The sequence below is a fragment of the Felis catus genome, chromosome E2, assembly GCF_018350175.1.
Source record: "Felis catus isolate Fca126 chromosome E2, F.catus_Fca126_mat1.0, whole genome shotgun sequence".
Lineage (NCBI taxonomy): Eukaryota > Metazoa > Chordata > Mammalia > Carnivora > Felidae > Felis > Felis catus.
This window is the reverse complement of record NC_058382.1, coordinates 56,875,106-56,890,429: the sequence shown is the minus strand read 5'-3', so window position 1 is coordinate 56,890,429 and position 15,324 is coordinate 56,875,106. Positions and strand designations below refer to the sequence as shown.

The 15,324-nt window shown below is 49.0% G+C and overlaps 1 protein-coding gene and 1 long non-coding RNA gene across 3 annotated transcripts in view; one reads left to right on the top strand and one right to left on the bottom strand.

Annotated features, from left to right (window-relative positions):
- The window catches only part of CDH13 (cadherin 13), a 1,030,795-nt gene that overhangs the window by 40,547 nt on the left and 974,924 nt on the right, over positions 1-15,324 (bottom strand). The window lies entirely within an intron of this gene.
- Positions 1,504-12,429, top strand: LOC123382400. The gene is made up of 3 exons (XR_006590705.1): positions 1,504-1,741; positions 11,694-11,776; positions 12,287-12,429. It is a non-coding gene; the product is annotated as an uncharacterized LOC123382400 (long non-coding RNA).

Genomic DNA, 15,324 nt, shown 5'->3' with positions numbered 1-15,324 from the left:
CTTTCTGTGACACGAGGGATCTACATTTGTTCAGCACGGACACCAAAACCACATGGGTTATCACGGCCTTCCTTTTGTGTTAGACTTAAAAATGTTACAAAGCAATATACTATTAGTACAGGAATACTCAAGAGGACCAATGCCATATAGTAGAGCACCAGAAATGGGCCAGTTATGTAGACAGGTTGACAAACAGATACAGATGTGGACACAGATATCGACTATAATATATATCTACCATCTATAATTGCTAAATCGAGATCTACCAATCTATCTAGACAGACATTTTATATATATATATATATATATATATATATATATATATATATATGTACGCATAGCCATATATACGTTTGAAAATTTGCTATTGGCTATAGATGGCGTGTTAGATTGTTTGGAAAAGCTAGATCATTCAATAGACTCGGTTGACTCGTTAGCCATTTGGCAAAAAATAAGCTGGGTATCTTTCTGATGTATTTATTGGACCCTCGGGCGTATTAGAATATAGGTGAATGTATACAGAGAGGTCTGGGTGTCTATTTACAGACAGGTAGCACGGATCACTTGGGGAAGGAGACTTGGGTTGGGGCTGGTGTCAGAGGAAGTCAGTCCAGGATCCCCCAGGGCTTTGTACATATACGCCAGAGAAGCACTTGCCCAGAGCAAACACTCATGGGGACCCGTCAGAAATATCCTGGCTGGTATCATGTATCGTAGGGAGGGTGGGTTTTTTTAGACCTACACATGAGTCTCACTGTAGTTCACTCTCAAAGAGGGGCCGGCAAGGACGGGAGGGCCTGGAAAAGGAAAGCTAGGAAGTGAAGAACACGGAGGCATTTTATATTCCTACCGATGGAATATTCGTCCTGAAGGAGGCAAAGAGCCTGTAAAACCACGGGGAAGGAAGGAAGCAGGAGGCATACCTTCAGCCCCCCACTTGACTCCAGCCCGACGGGCCCCCTGTGTCAGATGAAATAGCTGCTCGGGTGATTCGAATCAACGCCTTTCCTTAAAAACAGAACTAGAGTGTAAGAGAAGTCCCAGCCGAAGGAAGTGCGTGGTTTTGAAATGGTTCACGTAGCTCTGGCTGTCAGGGCAAAGGAAAGGCCCTATTTCCAATCTCCCGACCAAAATACACAGAGCAGACTAGAGGGCCAGCGAATCTGACAATCCTGGTTGAGTTAGGCAGCCAAAGCCCATCACAGTTCAGGGCTTGCGGAGAGCCCAGGGGCAGAGCCAAAGACACCAGTCTCAGTAACAGGAAGAACTTTAACAAGGAAGGGGAGAATGCCACAACTAGCAGATGCGGACAAGAGGAGTCGCCCACTGGGTGGCCTGGGCAAGGAAGACAGGGCTAGAGCTTGCCCAGCCTGGCATGGGGCATTGGGCGTCCACGGCCCAGTAACAGCTGGGAACAGGGTAGGAGCTCTGGGCACCTCTCAAGCCTTCCCTGGACCCCCACCCCTCTCCCCAGTATCCTAGAGTTCCTGGTGGAATCTCGCGGCCATCCTGCATGGGGCTATACCAGATTCCAGTTCTGACCATCATGTTCTCTTGGAGGCTGCCATCTTTAGGTGGTGCGAGGGCAAGGCTTGGTTAGTTCTCTCCAGACATTGTGACCCCTACCATGACAATAGGCAAGGCACAGCCATACCCAAGGAGGTCACCTTCTGCCCCTGCAGTGGACCAAAGCGGGTTTGGTGTGAGTCCGTTATCTCTGGGCTGTTACAGGAAGTAAGAGGTAAGACCCTAGGGATCATTGTTTGCTTGGACCACAGCACTGTACCTCTTGGCTTCTATTCTCCTTAGTACAATCCGTTCTCCAAAGAGCAACCAGGGTGACCGTTTTCAGTTTTACATCACATCGTGTGAGTCTTTGCTCAGGATCCTCCAATGACTTCCCATGGGACATAGAATAAAACCCAAACTCCTGGCCATAACATCCAAGGCCCTAACTCCCCACACTCATTTCCAAATGATTTCCTTGCCCTCCCGCCGTCTGGAGGCATACGGGCTTCCTTTGGTTCCTTGAAAACACCAAATTCATTCTAGCCTCAAGATTTTCCGTTTGCCTCATGGAACGTAGCCGCTTTAGATGTCCTCATGTGTGTCTCACCACCGCTGAGGGTTCAGCCCAAACACTGAGACCTCTCTGTGCCCGGAGAGACCGCTGTAAGTGCTCTATCTGAAGTCTGAGTCCTTACCTGGCTGGCTTCCCAGCATATCGTGTACGCTCCTTGGGGGTAGTGACTGTATCAATCTTACCCAACTCTCTGTGTCTAGTACCTAGAAGACTGCTTGGCACCCATGGTGTAGGTTGAATGAATGAATGAATGAATGAATCATAGTACGAGCCTTCCTCAACATCCTTTGACTGACCCATGTCCTGGGTGACCCAGAGTTTTAAAGGAATTTTGTCCTGAGGTGCCTGCCCGTCCCTTCCCCATGGACAGACCTCTCTCTCGAGAAGGTCGCCAGACCATCTCTCTCTCATGACAGCCAAACTCCCCCCTAAATGCTGCTCCAGACACCCCTTCGGTGCCAGCTTCCAGAGCCCTCTCCCGGGAGTCACGCAGAACACGCTCAATTCCCTAGCAACGAGGTGTGACAGCACATGTGAGGTGCTGTCCCCCAGGGATGCTTGCTAGGGACCCGGTGTCCAGGGTTTTCCTGGTGGAGGGGGGCAGTGCCGGTCCTGCAGGCACCCTCTGCCTGGCATGCAGCGAAATCGCTGGGTTCCGGAAGGACAGCAATTGCTCAGCATAAGCCATATTTGTTTACACAGACACTTCAGGCACAGGGGAGCCACTCCTGCCACTGAGGGTGGCGAGAACCCTCCAGAAATCCAAGTTTTCAAGCACCAGTGGGGAGCCAACCCAGTAAGCAGACCTTTCTGGAGACCACGGACTCGGGCTTGCTGTGTGTTAACTCTTCTCTGCACGGTGCGTGCTCAGAACAGGGAAACTGACAGATCAAAAGAGATTCGACTCGTTTTTAGAAATCATGTACTTTCTAGGTCTCCTACCACCTCAATTCTAGGGGCCATGTATATATATAGAAGGAAGCTGGACGTCACAAAGGAACGTGTGTTGATAGGTGGCTCCCACCCCTCTCATGTTCACCTAAGGACACACTGACTAGGTCTCGTGTGTTCACTGCAGAAAATTCAGGCAATACAGACGAGCAAAAAAGACTACCGTGCAAACCACCCTGGTCTACCTTCAGAAACAAGCACCATTCAAATTTTGGTCCGGAGGCTTCCAGCCTATGTAGACACATACACGCGCACACATGCACGTTTCTAATGTGACCCCACTGCTCACTCACTCATTCTGAGTAAATATTTACTGAGTGCCAGGCACCAAGCTTGGTTTCGAGTCTGCAGCGGTGGATTCCCTGCTTTTCTGGAACTTCTACTCCAGCGGGCGGAGAGGATCTTGCTTAGTAACTGCACAAATGGCTATTTCGTTACACTTGTGAGGAGGGTGGCGAAGGCAGTATTCATGTAACACATTGCGTTGTGTGCTATGAGGGTTTTCTATCTTCAGTGTTTCTTTTCTGTTGTATCTGGAATGGGGAGTCCGTGTTCGTTGATCAACAAGGTGATGCCACAGGATGTTTGCACATGATTGAATGTCATTCACTGCCCATCGACCTGGGAGGTAGATATTACCACCCCCATTTTACGGATGAGGAAACAAAGGCTCAGAGTGGGCCAGCAGCTCGCTCATATCATGTGGCTCTTTTGAAAAATTATTCATTCACTCATTCTTTCTTTTTAAGTAGCCTCCATGCCCACCATGGGGTCCAAACTCACCACCTCGAGATCAAGAGTCACAAGCTCTACTCACTGAGCCAGCCAGGTAGCCCTCCACCAGCCAGGTGGCCCCTCGTGTGGCTTTTAAATGGTACAACGGTGGCTCCAGTGCAGATCTGTCTCCTGAACATAGTCGCTATGTTTTGTTGGCCTTGGAAGTAGCCCATGGGGGGTCGGGAATTTCCTATGCCATTGGCTCTCCAATCTTGGCATATATCAGAGTTACTGGGCTTGTGGGGTATGAGAGGGCCTTCTCATTTTTACCAAGCCTTCCAGCTTGTTCTGGCTCACCAAAGCTTGAGAGCCACCGTTCTGTGAATCATGATCAAACGCAGAGCTGTGCCCCGGGCTGTGTCCTGTGGTTGGGCTTTCCCTCCAGTGGGGTAGGTGGGGGGGGAGGGGGGGCTCGGAGCTCCGTGAGCTTGCAACTCCAGGATGGTAGCATTTCCTAAGAAAAATCCCAAACACACACACACACACACACACACACACCCACCCACCCAAACTATTAAATTGACATAACCCTTTCTTAAAATCCTGTTTATAAAAAGAATCCTACACATTCAAGAAAGGCTGATTACCATAATAGAGCACCTGTGGGTGAGTAGAATACGTTCATCACTAGAAATTCTCAACTAGTATGGGCTTAAACTGTTCTTTGATTGGGAGGCTCATACTGACAACTGCTAAGTTAAAGTAAGACCCGCCGCGGGGACAAACGTCTCAGCTGTGACGGGGAGATCTGCAGGAGCTGAGGTCTGTCCGTGATGTACTCTAATCAACAGGCACACTCAGGCACTTTCTGCTTTCACTAGTTGGGGAGAGAGGGGCCGGCTGCCGCGAACAAAAGCACTACTGAGTGACTGCTCACCAATCGGGGGTGCGCCTGCAGGGGACCCCTTTCCTGCCCACTCCCGACCTGCTCCTCGGTTGTGACGCCCCCCTCCCACCCCCCCGGGAGCTAGCAGCTTGCTGGTCATCACGTCCTTCGTCTCTGATACGCCCTCACCACCTGTTCTGGGAGAGACAGGTCCGTCCGCTTAGGTCGTGCTCTGGTCTGAGGCCACTGATCCTTCGCTGTAATTTACAGCGGCTGTGATGGGCATCCCCATCACATTTTCAGCATCCCCACTGCTGAAAAAAGGCACGAAGTCCTCCGACCGCTGCTGGCTGCTTATGGACGTTTTCAAGGTGCCTTGCGTTACTGCCTCGAGCCAAACTGATGGCAGGGAAATACAGAGCAATAGAGCAAACCAGAGTCAACCTGGGAAGCCAGGGATTTAACAATGTTGGAAAAGTCAGGGACGTGGGACCCTGATGTGGTAACTGAATATGTGCCTTCATTTAACAAACTGGGGCCTCAGAAACTCAGGATTTCTGAAATCCAAGGACCCGCTGGTCAACTCTAGATGAAAACACGAGTTACCATCTCCAATGTTGGTAAAAATATTAAACGGATGCTTTAAAAATGCAGCCACAAGATGGCTTCCATCATTAATTTATCGTGATCACTGTCATGAATTTCATCACTAACGATCAAGCCTGGCTCCTTCTACATGCATGGTCAGGGCCACGTTAAATTTCCCGCCTCTGTGCGTCCATGTCAGGGGGCTTTTCCCAAGCACTAGAAACCGCACTCAGAAATGAACAGAATGACTTGAGAGCTCGGTGCAAGCTGGTAGGATGTAACCTTTCCTTGGTGTAAGGATATTCACACTTCTTTGCTCATTACAATGATGATCTGTCTGGGTCCCTGGGTCCGAGAGTGCAAATGTACACAAGGCTTGTGTGGGTTGTTCATCATCTGAGGGTCCCACGGGCAGCGTCACGAGGGGACTCCCGGCCACGTCTGTCACTGTCTGTAACATCCCACCCGTCTTAACTGCGGTCAGCAGACTTAGCACGTCAGTGTCAGTGACCGGAAACATCCAAACACTACATGAGTCCCGCATGGGGGACACATGGTCATCTCACAAAAGAGGCAGGGGCCACGAGGAGGCATCAACCCATGTTGGACTGTGTAGGGACCCCAATAAACCCAGGATAAGCAAAGAAAGGTGAAGTAGAGAGAGAAGCCGGTCAACAGAGGAAGAGAAAGGAGATTCAGTTTATAGGGGCCTCGCGGAATGGAGCCCTTGAACGGCTTGGAAGGACCCCCCTCCCCCTTCATAAATGCACCACACAAGCTGAATGTGGAGTGTGGCGTGTACTGTCGTGGGATGTTGTTAGAAAAGTTACTTCAAAGGCAGAGCGACGGTTCAGCAGCGTTCACACCGAGAATAGTTGACGGCAGTGAAAACGAACATAGAAACAAACTTATTTGCGCCAATTCTTTCCCCAAATAGGATCTTAATTGAATTTTTTTTTTTTTTTTAGTTTTGCAATGGATTTTGGTCCTCACTTAAAATTTTTTTTTAATGTTTATTTTTGAGAGACAGAGAGAGACAGAGAGTGGGGGAGGGGCAGAGAGAGAGAGAGACACACGCACACAGAATCTGAAGCAGGCTCCAGGCTCTGAGCTGTCAGCACAGAGCTCAACGCAGGGCTCGAACTCGTGAACCGCGAGATCATGACCTGAGCCGAAGTCAGATGCTCGACCAATGGAGCCACCCGGGCTTTCTGGTCTCTACTTTATTATTATTTTTAAAATTTTTTTGGATGAAATTTATTGTCAAATTGGTTTCCATACAACACCCAGTGCTCATCCCAATAGGTGCCCTCTTCAATGACCATCACCCACTTTCCCCTCCCCCCCACCTCCCCATCAACCCCCAGCTTGTTTTCAGTACTTTAAAGTCTCTTATGGTTTGCCTCCTTCCCTCTCTGTAATTTTTCCCCCCTCCCCCTCCCCCCTGGTCTTCTGTTGAGTTTCTCAGGATCCACATAAGAGTGAAAGCATATGGTATCCGTCTTTCTCTGCATGACTTATTTCACTTAGCATAACACTCTCCAGTTCCATCCACGTTGCTACAAATGGCCAGATTTCATTCTTTCTCATTGCCAAGTAGTATTCCATTGTATATATAGACCACATCTTCTTTATCCATTTGTCAGTTGACCCTGGTCCCCACTTTAAATCAATTCGTTGGCAGTGGCCCTCTTCTGTTCCCGGGCTTATTTATTTTTAAATTTTTTATTTTATTTGAGAGAGAGAGAGACAGAGAGAGAGAGAGAGAGAGAGCAAGGGAGCAGAGAAGAGGGGCAGAGGAAGAGAAAGAGAGAATCTTAAGCTCCAAGCCCGATGCGGAGCTCGATCCCATGACCCTGGGATCATGACCTGAGCCAAAACCAAGAGTCAGACGCTCAACCGACGGAGCCACCTAGCTTCCCCCTTACCCAGCTTCTTTAGATAAGGGTTGTGGGTGGTCCCTGTTCTTCAAGGACTTGTGATTCGGAGCACGTGAGCTGGACAAAGCTGAGCCCCGTGCTGATCTCTGCCCACGTGCCCCCAGCTGGGATGGTCAGGACCTTGTCTCACCACATGACAAAAATCATTCTCAGGAGTAAAAAAAAAAAAACAAAAAACAAAAAAACACCTGCTAAATCCACCTCCAGAGAACCTACCATTTCTTCTTGGAGAACCTTCACAGGTTTGTAAATAGTTAAACCCTAAGGCCTGGTTCTTTATCCCAGCCTCCCCTTTGCCTCCCGTCAGTGCCTTCTGTCTTTGTGCATATCTAATATGGTGACAGGCTTCTGCTCTCTCACTCAGGCTTATTAAAAGGAGGTTCTCACCTTAACACCCCATCAGGTGACGTTTAGGCTGTGTGATAGGGATGTGCCCACCAACCCATCCTTAACACTACTAGGGCCTAAATACGGAGGGTCCACGTGGCATCCGTCTAATTATTTAAGAGTTTCAGTCTAGGGGCGCCTGGGTGGCTCAGTTGGTTAAGCGTCCAACTTTGGTTCAGGTCATGATCTCACGGTCGTGATTTCGAGCCCCGCGTCGGGATCTGTGCTGACAGTGCAGAGCCTGGAGCCTGTTTTGGATTCTGTGTCTCCCTCTCTCTCTCTGACCCTCCCCCACTCATGCTCTGTCTCAAAAGTAAATAAAAAATGTTAAAAAAAAAAAGAGTTTCAGTCTAGCTCTGACAAGGGCCCAGCTGCCATGCACCCCCAGAGCCATGCAGCCTGTTGCCCAGGGCTTACCCTCATGCACCCATGGAGGTTGAGGGGCCCTGGTGTCCCTGGACCAGCCCTTGTCCTGATAGCCCATCTACTGGGCCTGGGTGGAAGGTGGGCCCGGGCCTAGGACCCCGGGCTGGTGACTGGAGGCAGCACTGTCACTTTAACGGGTCTCCCAGAGTGCCGCCATCATACCCGCAAGGAAGGGGCAGAGAGCCGTGTCTGGGGCCTGGCCTTGCTGCACACTCACTCTGGGAGACACGGGGTGACCCAATTTCAAGAAAAGCAGCCTCCCTTTCTCTGATTTCCAGGACACAGGCTTGGCTTTCCTCCTTGCCCCACATGCATGTGGATTCTCTTCTCCCGACATCCTCTGACTCCTGAGGCCATCACCTGCCCTTCTCATTTGGTCAGCTGATTACCAGACTTTAAGAATACTTTCTTACAAAAGCAAAATAAGATCAAGTAAATAGGGTGTTCCAGAGTTTGGGACGGACAGCGCGTGGCCCAGACGGGGGGACCGGCGGCCTCGCCGCTCAGCTCTCAGGGCTGTTCAGCCTGCAGCTCAAGGTCAGCTTTGGTGCCCTGAAGCCGATGGCATCGGGGCATCTGGGCCAGGGGCGCAGTTTCTCCGGATGGGCTGTCTCGAAGCAACAACCACGCTCAGGGGGAGAGCCTCGGGGATGTCAGAAGACCTGCGTGCGACAGTTAATCAAGCCCACTGCGTTTGCTCTCGGAACTTATTTTTATTGGGTGATTCATTCACACGCCACGGCCTTTGCTCCCGCGCCCGAGTCTTTGAGCTCAGCTCAGACCAAGCTAAGCGGAGGGATCGGTGTTTTCGAGAAGTCGATAAATGAGGCCAGCTGCCGCAGGGACTGCAGTGAGATGGGTGGCTGAGCCTCGCGTGATAACTTGAAGGTCAGTGAACACAGACCGGTGAGCTGCCGCGGAGGGGGTTCCGACGGGCAGCCGTGCCCGGCTCAGGTGATGGGCCCTCTCCCCCTGGCGAAGCCCAAGGAGCAAGTGACCCGCAGACGCTGCTCCTTCTGAAGGCCAGGTTAGGTGAGGGCCCCGGGGTTCGCGGGAACCCGCAGAGTCCGGCTTCGTAGGGAGGGACGTCCCCTGGGAACCCAGTCCAATCTCCTGGACATGGCTCCTAGTCGAGGGGGGCCATTCCCCAAACAAGTGATTCTGTGGGCTACTCTGGCGGGTTATCTCCCACACGGAGCCCTTGGAACCACATATTCTCAGCCCTGGGGTTTGATTTCGTACATTCGCTCCATATATGTAATTTTTATTTTGAGAGAGCAAGCGCAAGCAGGAGAGGGGCAGAGAGACCGGGAGTGAGAGGGAGAGAGAATCTTAAGCAGGTTCCATGCCCGGCGTGGAGCCCGACGCGGAGCTCGGTCTCACAAGCCACGAGATCATGACCTGAGCCGAAACCAGGAGTTGGAAGCTTACCCGACTGAGCCCCCCCGGCGCCCACGTACGCATGTTTTGGACACGTGCTTTGTCCCCCATGCTCTGTTAGGGCCTGGGGGGCCTGCAGTGAACAAGGCAGAAAGTTCTCTGCTCTCCTGATGCTTCCCCAAAGGCATTTACCATCTGACACTCCTCCGCATCCCACCGTGCTGTGCGATTTCCGGTTGGCACATACCGCTCTCTCTGCAAGTGTCCTGATGATGTGGTCATCCATCAAGAGAAGGAACATCACCTGTCTCCCCACTGGCACGTAAACTCTCAAGAGGACAAAGTCCTCTCGCTGCTGTCCTCAGGGCCCAGTTACAGCCCAGCCAACAGTAGACTTTGAGCGAGTATTTACTGGATAAATAAGTAAGCCGTAGGGTTGAGTTGAGGTGAAATCTAAGAAGAGAAGTCAGGCCACACAGAACATTCACTGTGAGCCTTGTTGTTTTATGTGAAAGGCAGTATTTACAGTAGGCATCTCCTGACCGCTATTTCTCATGCAGGATTTACATCAATTACGATCCCCTGAGATAGTCCATATACGAGATTTTTACGCATTTTACGTGTTTTCCTGTCTGAAATCTAGAAAGAGGAACATTTATATTTTCTAGATGAATCGACCCCCTCTAAAGTGGTTCCCAGAAGACTCAAAAAGAACCAGGTAATTCTTTGCACTGGTCTTGACTGTTTGCATTTTAATAAGACCTGCACGTATGTATGCTTTCTGCGTTGTGAACTTTTCATGTAATTGTGATTAAAATGAAGCCTTGGTTTAGCCCAGTAGGTGGAGGTGTCTTCCAAGTTTGTTAGTTCCTAAAACAACATTCTAGAAGGCGATAAATGAAAGCCCATAAAACTGGACATATTCTTTGATCCAGAATAAACCTTTTAAAAAACAACTTAGCCCAGGGGCGCCTGGGTGTCTCAGTTGGGTAAGTGTCCCACTCTCGATTTCGGCCCAAGTCATGATCTCTTGGTTCATAAGTTCAAGCCCCATGTCGGGCTCTGCGCTGATGGTGCAGAGCCTGCTTGTGATTCTCTCTCTCCCCCTCTCTCTCTTTCTCAAAATAAACAAAAAAACTTGAAAAATAACTTAGCCCAAAGAAAGAGCTAAAGGGAGCAATTTTATAAAGATGAGAATACGTCTCATCTAATAAAGTCAAAGCTATCCCTCCTCTGCAGAACTTCTCAGAACCTTGACTAAGCAGATTCACAGCATGAAAGGGTCTGAAGAAGGGCCTCAGAATAAAGCATCACTCAGACTTATTTGTCAGAAACGTTTAGCTACAAGAATGTTTCTTCCATCACGGTTTGTTATAGAAGAAGTTTAAAGAATACCAAGAAACTGCTGAAAGTGATTAGTGGCCCAGAAAATGAAACGGTACGCAGAAAATGAAAACAATGATGGCCATGATGTGCACGGCAAGATGACTAGGTATGTGGAGACGACAGCGAAAAACCCCATTTCTCTACTGCACGGGAACACACGTGCAACCGAGAAGACCCCAGGCAAATACGGGGCACACGAGCCCTTCTTATTCCAGGACGTGGTGCGTAATCCCAAGCCCGTCTGCCAACCCGGCTGAAAAAAACACCCTGGAAGGGAATGTTGTCGGTGGCATCTGTGTTCAGAATCATACCAGTGATGAAGAGACCGACAGTAAAACAGAGGTTGCTATTTACTGAGCACTTACTTGTGCCGGAAACGTCCTGAGCGTTTTACAGGGTTTAGCTCCTTTAACTCTGACAAGAGCCTCATGATGTTGGTGTTACTGACCCACCGTACAGATGAGGACCCCGAGGCACAGAGAGGCTAAGTAACCTGCTTCAGGTCACACAGCTGGTAAGTGCTGGAGGCCTCCAGGCGGAACATCTACATTCTTAAATGGGATGCCTCGCTGGCTGACCTCGGCCTTAAGAGTGGTTGTGTCTGGGGTGCCTAGTGGCTCAGTCGGTGAAACGGCCAACTCTTGACTTTGGCTCAGGTCAAGATCTTGCAGTTCGTGAGTTTGAGCCCCGTATCAGGCTCTGAAGAGCCTGCTTAGGATTCTGGCTCTCTGCCCCTCCCCCGCTCGACCCTCTCATTATAAATAAATACAACTTAAAAAAAAAAAAATAAAAGAGTAGTTGGGTCCACGTCTGGGTAGTGGGATTTGTAGCATTTCTATTTTTGATTATCAGAATTTCTAAAATTTCTACCTGTAGTCCTTTTATAACAAGGCTTTTTTTTTTTTTCTCCAATAAAAAACTAGTAATATAAACATGTCTTCCTTTACAGCTGCACATCTCCATTTCCGTCCTGGTAAAGTCAGTGTTTCTGTCCTCCGTGCAACCTTGCTGTCGTAGCGTGGGTGTGCATAGGTATGTTCAAAAATAAACATGCATTATATATGGCACATAACCCTATATATGGGGGATACACATACACATAAGGTGTTCATAGGTACTTGTTATGGATTGAATGTTTTTTGCCTCTCACCTTCACATTTTATTTATTTATTTAATTTATTTATTTAGAGAGAGTGCACAAGCAAGTGGGGGAGGGGCAGAGAGCGAGGGAGACAGAATCCGAAGCAGGCTCCAGACTCTGAGCTGTCAGCACAGATCCCGACGCGGGGCTTGAACCCACGAACCACGAGATCATGACCTGAGCTGAAGTCGGATGCTTAACCGACTGAGCCACCCAGGCGCCCCAGCGCTTCTGTTCAATCCCTAACCACCCAGCGTGGCTGTGTTTGGAGATGAGGCCTCGAAAGGAAGTAACAAAAGTTAAATGATGTCACCAGGGTGGGGCTTTGTTCTGATAGGACTAGTGTCCTGATAAGAAGAGACCTGGGGGAGCCATCTCTTTCTTTCCGCTTGTGCCCCCAGAGGAAAGGCCGCGTGAGGACACAGTGAGAAGAGGGCCATAAGGCAAGCCAGGAAAAGCGCTCTCACCAGAAACGGAATTGGCCAGACCTTGATCATGGCCTTCCAGCTTCCAGAGCTGTGAGAAGTAAATTTCCATCGTTGAACTCCTGGTCTATGGTATTTTGTTACTAACATACCACTACATAAATATTAGGTTGACCATTTTCATGGTCAAAACCTGTCAAATAGCAACAATTCATACTGTCCAATCTAATATACAAATGTATACACAATGTCATAATTGTATATACATGGCATAATTGTGTGTTTCCCCCCTGCCGGACAGAGTTCTCTGAGGGCCAGGAGACGTGTCTTATTTTAATTTGTGTTCTCTTCTCCCCAGGGGTCCTCTGGCATTTGGTAAACACGGTGACTGATGAGTAAATTACTAAGATGAGCGTTTTGAATTCCCGTTTCAACAGCGCCTTAATACAGTTTATCAAGTTTATAGTATATCAAGGCTAGTTCACTCATTTAAAAGAATTACTTTGCACATATTGGCAGGAGCTATTGAGCCGCTGGCCAAGACCTTTCCTCCTTGCTTCACAGGGACTCAAATTAAACGTGTCCTCACAACACACACACGTGCACACACACACTTACACAGCCAGTGTCATCCAACCCTCCTAGAGTTACATCACCACTCTTGCACGCAGGCTTGTGGGGCCATGTTGCCCCAGGTCCCTTGTGTGCACCAAGGGCTTAAACCCCAAGGTCAAGGATGGGTTCTGGAGGGAGAGTGTCTGGATTTCTCTACTGTCGCACCACGCTGGCTCCTGCCCGCCCAGACCACCGCCCACAGCATCTGAGCACATGATGCTGCGTGCTGGGGTCCTACTCCTGGGAGGGGCCGTGGCTCTGGAGACAGCCACGTTTCAATGAAGTTTTCGCTGCACAAAAGACAAGGAAGCACCTTCCTGCAGGCATCCGGTTCTTCCCGGGAAATGCATGAATCAAGGGTGACCCTTAAATCTTTGAAACCCTCAACAATGGGCAAATGAGCAGAGACAGGAGGAGGTCGCCATCCCCCGAAACCACTCGCTTCTCTCCCTGGCTCTCTCTGCTTGGCCAGTTGAGCTAGGGTGTCAGCGGGTCCCTTCAAGGGACTCGTCATTCCCACACCCGGTCAGTCCTCTGTCCTCGTGTGTAGAACACACGCTTTCTTGGATAGCTCTTTCAAGCCTCCTTCACCATTTGAACACAGTTTTGTGTTTCAGAACCCCTAACGTCAACTGACTAACAGTCTTGGCTTTGAAAATCCCCTACGTTGACATTTTATTTTGCAAAATTGAGTATTTTTTCCTTTTGATTTGGGAAGAGTGCAAGTTGCTCCCTTGAGAACCCACTGAGGCAGTGATCCATGGGGTAGATGAGGTGGTTTGTGGAAAAGCAGGTAGAATAAAATGTTCGAGTCCAGGTGATGAGTGCACAGGAGTTTGCTGGAAAATTCTCTCAACATTTCTGTACATTTGAAAGTGTCCACACGGTTGAGGAAAAAGAGAAGAATGACACATGCGTCTTTTCTCGAGACACTAAGCAACGTCCACTGTCTTCTTACTAAGGGTCCAAGGACCTAAGGGTCTAAGATTCCATTCATATGTAGAGTCCACACGAGGCAAATCCAGAGACAAAGTCCGTGAGTGGTTACCTATGGCAGGGGATGGGGGCGCTAAGGCTGTGGCTAAGTAGAGTGGGCTTTCTTTCCAGGGGGTCGGGGGAGAAAATGTCATAAAACTGATGGTGGTGGCAGTCGTACAACTCTGTGAATCCACTAAAAACCTCCGAATTGTATAGTTTAAATGGGTGGATTGTGCGGGATATCAATTATGTCTCAAAAAAGCTGTTAGAAGGAAAATACCTTCAAGGAAGTGAGTTCACCGTGGTTTTCAAGGTTATTAGAGCAAAGCCAAAACATACCAAAGCCACACACCCTTCCCATGGTGGTCTTCAGAATAGTCTAGAGCAGTAGAACTCAGTAGAACTGCAGAGTGCAAAAACATGACAGAGGCCTTTGGGTGGTCTTTCATTTCTGCCTGCTAGGCATGTGTGGACTCTCTGAGTCACCTCTAAGGGGTCTTCATTCATCGTTGCAGAGATGGGAGCAGAACGAGCCAAGGTGAATGAATGAAGGAATGAATGACGGAAAGCATACTGAATGAACGAGCGAGCAAGCACTTTGCTCTTGGCGGGGCCTTTCCTATCAACCCAGCCAAGGTCTTTGAACGAATGTTCACTGACTCTTACATGAGGGTGGCTGGTGTTTCCATACGCTGTGAGGGTCCTTGCCTCCGCCCAGCCCAAACAGGACTCTGGTCCTGTCCCAGACTTGGCCTGTGCCATTACTCTCACTTCTGGGCTTCCGCTACCCTATCTAGAAAAGGAAGGGAGTGTTAAACGTTCTCTAAGGTCCCTTCCAACGCTAGTAAATTATGACAGCCTTTACCAGAGTGATCGTTATTCATGGATGAGCGGAAAGTTATAAAATTATTCCTGGTGGGCAGATTCAAACCAAAGTCCCGGCAGTTTTTTTTCCTACGTGACATGTGACAGTTTACAGCGTAGAGTAAGAGCAGAAAGCAGGAAGGCAGCCATTAAAGGTGAGAAAAATAAACAGCCGGGGGAGAATGCCTGTATAAATTGCTCACTCTGACTTCAGGGGGATAATTTTTTTTTTCAAGTAAGATCATGAGAAGTAGATTTATGTCCCCAGATCCCATGCAAATGCAGGATTTGTACAATAACCATTTATCAGCTCCCAAAGAGCTGATTTATGGGCCAGCCACCCTACTTTGTATTCTGACAGGCTCAGAAAGTTAACTGACAACACGGAAAGAAATATCCTCCGATTCATTGCAGGCGACGGGTTATAAATGAGCACAACGTGATTTTCTGCTCTGGAAAATTAGTGTTTTGAAACTCTCATTAGAAATTAGCCGTTAAAGCTGTTCCCAAACTTGACTGTTTGGCCCACTGCTTTGTTGTTTTGTAGACATTTCATT